The following is a 6182-nucleotide window of genomic DNA, read 5'->3' on the forward strand; positions in this document are numbered from 1 at the left end:
AACAAATCAGACGATGACGTATAAATCCAACAATAAAAAAATGATTGGTGAATAATCTATGATTTATCTCCCCTCCCTCCCTGCTAAAGGGAGGGAGGGAGGAGATGTTAACATTCTAATAGAGTTTTGCTAGTAATTCCTCCACTTCCTGAATGGAGGGATTACTACCCAAGCTTTAAACCAGATATAATAAAATAATTAGTGTGCATGTAAATATACAGAATGTTATATAACAACTTACTTGTCTCCTCTGTCGAGCCTTCTTCTTCTGAGACTGCTGCACCCTCTCCCCCAGGTTCTGAGGCAGCACAGATGTGTAGTTCCTTCTGACTGCTTCGTAGTAGGTTGCACATGATACTGGAAAAAATACAAAATCACAATGACAATGCAGGCAGAACCTTTGTAATTTCATAATTGAAATGTGGTTAGATTGATAGCCCCAAAAGAGAACAACAAATGAGAGCACTCAGGGGCACTGCTCGGCATGTGAAATAGGGGTTATGCCCAACCTACTTCCGCATTCTGTAAAAACGGATTTACTAGTTTCCGGTTCAGTTTCGCTTTACCGAAAGCTTGTTGTTGTACCAGCTACGTGTGGATATGGTGGTGTTTTATTCACGGCGTCTTCGGAAGCTGCCAAAGATGAGCATTTCTGATGTACATCGTATGCAGGTTGACCTCCAAGACTCCCACGACCAAACTGGATAAAGTGTTTAAGCTGTACGCTTCTTCATACATGTGCGACAAGGGCAGCTGTGTACTAGCTAGCTGGCTAGTTATTTAGCTAGCTCACTGCTTAACACTGTTGTTAAGAGAATCTCACCCAGCAAGTGTCTAATTAATGATTGCTATATGTGTAGATGCCTATATAATCACGTTGTCGTTTTATTTTCACCAGTGTCAAACAGAGACAGGCTGACTGGTGAAATCGGTATCAGGGCAGCTGAGTAGGCTAATCAGGGATCATGACCAGGTCCCCCTGTGACAGCTGCCCTGGTACCGTATATACTGTAGTCTTGGAGGTCAAACTGCATATATAATGTACATCGGAAATGCTCATCTCTGGCAGCTCCCGAAGACACTGTGAATAAAACAACGCCATATCCACATGTAGCTGCTACAACAAGCTTTCGGAAAAACTGAACTGGAAACTAGTAAATTTGTTTTAACAGAATGCGGAAGTAAGTTGGGCATAACGCCTATTGATTCACCACTCCAAACCTTACAACTTCATCTGCTTTCATTGAATTAAAAGTAGTGCATTATCATCCAGAGAGGACAATTATAATAACATCAAAATGTATTTTTATTCCCAAATTATGAACCCAGCTTACATTTTATGAGCACCTCAGGAACATCCAGGCTCTTTTTGACTTCTCCAATGATGCCGTAACTGCCACATTGGGATCTGAAGCTGAAAAGGACATTGGCATGGAAAGAAATTATCTAGGGATGCCCGACATGTACAATAAAAATGTACAAGAACCAGCTTCTTGACTTCCAATAATATTTCATACCTCTCGGATGGATTAAAACGCCTTTGATTTTCCTCTGAATTATAGAGGCACCTAACCACGTCCTGTACCATTCAAGATATGATTAAATTATAAAATCATAAGTCATAGCTATTCTATACACTGTTGTATAAAAAAATATTTACACTTGAGGCCATGTGTCCAGTGGTCAAATCATAGCCCTGAGGTTACAATAGCAGTCTCTACCCTCTCTCTCTCTCTAACGGTCAAATCACTATAATATGGCCAAATCGTATTCCATAAACGCCGTACGTGTTTTACAATTGTTAGTGTCACGTTTTACATGCCAGAGTAGCTGTAGATGGCCGATGCAAAACATACCTTAGCGTTCCCTTTTTAAATAAGCTTTATCTGTTTAAATAATGCCATCAAAAACGGTTGCGGCTCGCCAGAGCAAACGGCTTCCTGCAAGCCAAATAGCACAGAAGTTGTATAGGAAAACTGTACGCTGAACTCCATTCAAACGGCTTCCTTTGTCGTTGTTAATAGTAGAAACAAATGCATGGCCAATTCACAACTCGACCCGAAAGATTTGCAGTAAAGAACATATTCTGTCAACTAATTAATTAATCTGCTTTAGTTGCTTGTAAATAGATTGATATTAACGTACCGATAAATTGACATTTAAATTTGGCGCGTTAATTTACAACAACATATCACGCCGCTATCAATGCATTATTACACATAAAAAGTTCCCTAGTCGACTTAAATCGTTTAAACAAATCATTAATCATTAAAAAAAAATATATGGACAAGCAAGTTGGGGTTTAGTTCTGCATAAGCTTGGCTGGCCGTTACCGTTAAGCTAGCCTTTTAGTAGTAGGAGTTTGGCTAGCGCACCCAGCAACTAAATTAACGGATTTTAAACGAAAGTTGATAAAGTAGCTGTACAAACAAGGTAACCTTGGTCTACTGACTTACCAGTGACTTGCCGCAACTTTCGGCGATCGATCGGGCTTGCTTCAGTGGCCTTCTCGGATGTTCTGTCCTGTTCTGCCCCGTTCTGCCTCCCCAGCAGGTGCTCCCTTCAAAACAGTCCCACCGTCTGCGTTGCACTGCTTCAGAATGGCGAATGACGCGGTGAAAAGGCCAATAGATCGACATTTTCAGTGGTTGCTTTTTCTGTGTTCTAATAATTTTTGTGAAATGTATATGGTGTAAATAATTTGACGTTACCTTTTCATGACTGTCAAACAACAGTAAGATCATTAAAATGTTTTTCTTGAAGTCTCAAAATGCTAGCATGAATCCTCTCTTGAATGGAAGTTTGCTAACGTTAGCTTGTTAGCATTTTGTGACTTCCAGAAAATAAACATTTGAATAATGATGCAGGTCTTTGATAACCGTGAAAATGTAACGACACACTATTTACACCGTATACATGTCAGATAAATTATCAGAATACAGAAAAAGCAGCCACAGTAAATATCGATGTTGTTGTACCGCACGTTGTGGGCGTGGCCAGTTTGAAACGTCACGGGGCCTGTTTCGAACACATTTTTGGGGGGCTTGGCCGTGGATTGGCTACATTCCATTACAAATCCCGTCAATCTGCCGTACAATGTGTATGGACATTTCTGGTTTCTGAAATTCCCAGTTATCTAAAGCTGGGGCATGGGAGTAAACTGACCTGGAAATGTCCGTATACCCACAATGGAATAATCTGGGAAGTATCTGGGACCTGAAATCCCTGGGTATCTTAAGTGGACAGGCGTGTGCTGGGAGCTGTTGACATGCTGAAGTACAATATTTCCGTTTACTTCCGTAAATTGGAAATTTCATGGCAATATACAGAATGTGATTTTTCACAGAAATGTGTATTTTCATCCATTGTTGTATGTGAGTTATCTATATTATATCAAAAAAAATATAAGAACATAACTTTATATATAATTACAGGCAGTTATAATATATATTTATTATATACAGTAGTATTATATATAATAATTATTATAATTAATAATTTTTTAACATATACATTTAGATTTTTGAAGTGGTCTTATGATCAAAATATAATAAAATGCTAATAAATTAATAATAATGATCATAATTTAAAAGGCAGAATGTTGTTGAAGACATTATGTTGATTTATAAGTATTTTGTTAACCTTTTTACAACCATTTAGCATTAAACGTTGTTTCAGCGTTGATTCAACGTTGAAACAACAACTGACATTATTTCAACCACATTTCAACATTGAAGGTCGGTCACGTGCCAGCTGGGTACAGTAGCACTACTGCTAATGTGTTAACAGTAAATTACCGCAATCTCCTCTCTCTGCAAAAAATACAGTAAGTTACTGTAAAAGACATATAACGTCATGCACTATACCCATAATGCTATGCAAATTACAGTAACTAAGTGTAAAGATGCTTTATGGTAGGTTTACTGGGCATTTTGTGGTATTTAACTGTAAAAAATACAGCAAAGGCTAACAGTGCACTCAGGTGCATTAACGTTGTGGAGGGAAAAGCCTTGTCTGTGGATGGGTGCCAAAAATCACAAATGGCACAGTAATTCCTCAGCATATTGATTGACCTTCTCGTATGTCTGCCTTACACTTAGTCAGTGGCTGCTCAGTCTGCTGTGGAGATGGACTATTCACCGAGCAATTTAAACCAGAATATTGCACAAAATAGCATCACTTATAATGGTGGGCCACATCCGTCAGTATCCTTTCCTGGGGGCATTGAAAGCATACATACAGTAGCAGAGAAAATACATTTCTTAGAGAGAGGCAGCCCTGACTTGAGGCTTGATGCTTATATAGTAGAACATACACAGCAGCTTTTACAGCCCACAGAGCTGCCAATTGTTTTGGGCCCAACATCCCTGCAGAAATCCTACTGTCAGAGAGGAGAAAATAGCAGTGGGGAAGGATTAGGCAGAGGAATTTCTCTCCGTGAAAGACTGCAGCTGTACCAGGCCTCCTGCCTCCGCTATCTCCAATTCCTACAGTTTCCATCACAGTGGAACAGATCCCTTTATCTTCGCAGGGGGAGAGAGACACTGGGTGGGGGAATCTGGTCAGACCAGCCTGCAAGCGTCAGGCTGGATCTCAAAATAACGCCTTCTGGAACAGCAGCAGATTCTGCCTCCATGCTAAGCTGATACGATTAATAGCATCATAATGTAAGTTAATGTCATTTGTATATTATCATCTACTAATTACAATTGACCTGAGTAACACTTTCATCAAGTACACTTTACAGTGGTCATATTCCAGTGTATTAACCTGTATATCCACTTATGGGTAAGTAGTGTAAGTACACAACAATACTGTGTTAGTACTATATCCCTTATATATAATATGGTTTGTGTGGTAAGTAGATAATGTATTAGGGAGATTTTCACTTACAGAAGTACTTACAGAGTATTAAAAGTGTATTACTTCCAATACTTTTTCATTGGTTAATGCACAGGTTAATACTCGTTACCAAATGTGGATACACTAATAATATTGCACATATTGGCAGTGGATGTGAGCTGTCAGCAGCAACAGCTGTCGGGGTGGAAACTTTGACCTGAGCCGCCTTGCATCAACTTTCTGTGTAAACACTGTCAACGCTGTCTGGCCAAGGTCAGAGCTGCTTCACATGAGTTGTGTTTGAGGAGAAGAAATCAGCTAAAAGAACCGACTAGGTTTGAAGAGGAAGAACCCAGCTAATTGCCCCAGATTCAACATGGAGGGTCTTGCAATTATTCCCCTGTTTTTATATTTGTCCAGTCTTTTTCCAAAGGTTCCAGCTGCTGATATTACAAACTTATTAATGATATATTTACAGAGGATTTCAAAGTGTCAGCCTAATTCAGCCAGAGGGGAGAGAAGGGAAATTATTTCCTGGGGTTGTTTTTTTTTGTCTGTTCTTTGAAGGCTGTTGTGAAATAGGATTCTGGTATATCCAATTTAAAAAAGAGTAAGAAAAGACCTATCATTTATTACAGCTGATAAATTTCCCTGAGGCAGTGTGTTTCCGCTATACCTTCTTCACATATAGAGGCAGCCAATTTCAGAAATAAATGTAAACATGAGGTGGCTGCTCAATACAATGCACATTTTCTTTCTTACCATTTTAGTACAGTATATATCATCTATGATTTCTTCATTAGATCGCAATTTACCAACAATGCACTTGTCTTTAAAATGGAGAAGATGGATAACTGATGCCAAAACAATCATATCATGAACTTTATTTCATGCCAGAAAATAAACATAGCATCCACATAACAACTGTATATTCTTCATAAAAGAAAGGATAAACACTTACAAAGAAGAGCGTGGACACATTCATTCCTCCCCACATCACAGCAATCAAAGCCTAATATACTATCATACATTTACCAATTTTCTATAACAATTTCTTACATCTGACATCTTTCATTTAGCCCTACCTACTGTACAAGTTCTTAATAGACTTTCTAATGTCATTATGCATAACAGTTGTTGCTTAATTTCCGTACACAAAATATAAACTTCTATTTGTGTGTTCCATGAAACAACTCGTGTGAATAGACACTGTAAATGTAAAATAATGGCTTTTAAGTTTCATTTTATCTCTAGAATAACAGTACCTGCAATCTGCACTTTATTATTATTTGCTTAATTGTTATCATCCGCTAATGTCTCACTGTGCTTCAGTGCAGCTC

The 6182-nt window shown here is 38.6% G+C and overlaps 1 long non-coding RNA gene across 1 annotated transcript; it reads right to left on the reverse strand.

Moving 5' to 3' along the window:
- Positions 1-241: 241 nt before the first annotated feature.
- On the reverse strand, positions 242-2529 carry LOC139660270 (uncharacterized). Its single transcript, XR_011696553.1, has 3 exons — positions 2457-2529; positions 1335-1414; positions 242-357 (listed from the first exon to the last, which is right to left on the reverse strand). It is a non-coding gene; the product is annotated as an uncharacterized lncRNA (long non-coding RNA).
- Between the last annotated feature and the right edge of the window lie 3653 nt (positions 2530-6182).

The sequence above is a fragment of the Centroberyx affinis genome, unplaced genomic scaffold (assembly GCF_046629955.1).
Source record: "Centroberyx affinis isolate AG114_WGS23_722 - 3 ecotype Tasmania unplaced genomic scaffold, CSIRO-AGI_Caff_v1 ptg003264l_1, whole genome shotgun sequence".
Taxonomy (NCBI): Eukaryota; Metazoa; Chordata; class Actinopteri; order Beryciformes; family Berycidae; genus Centroberyx; species Centroberyx affinis.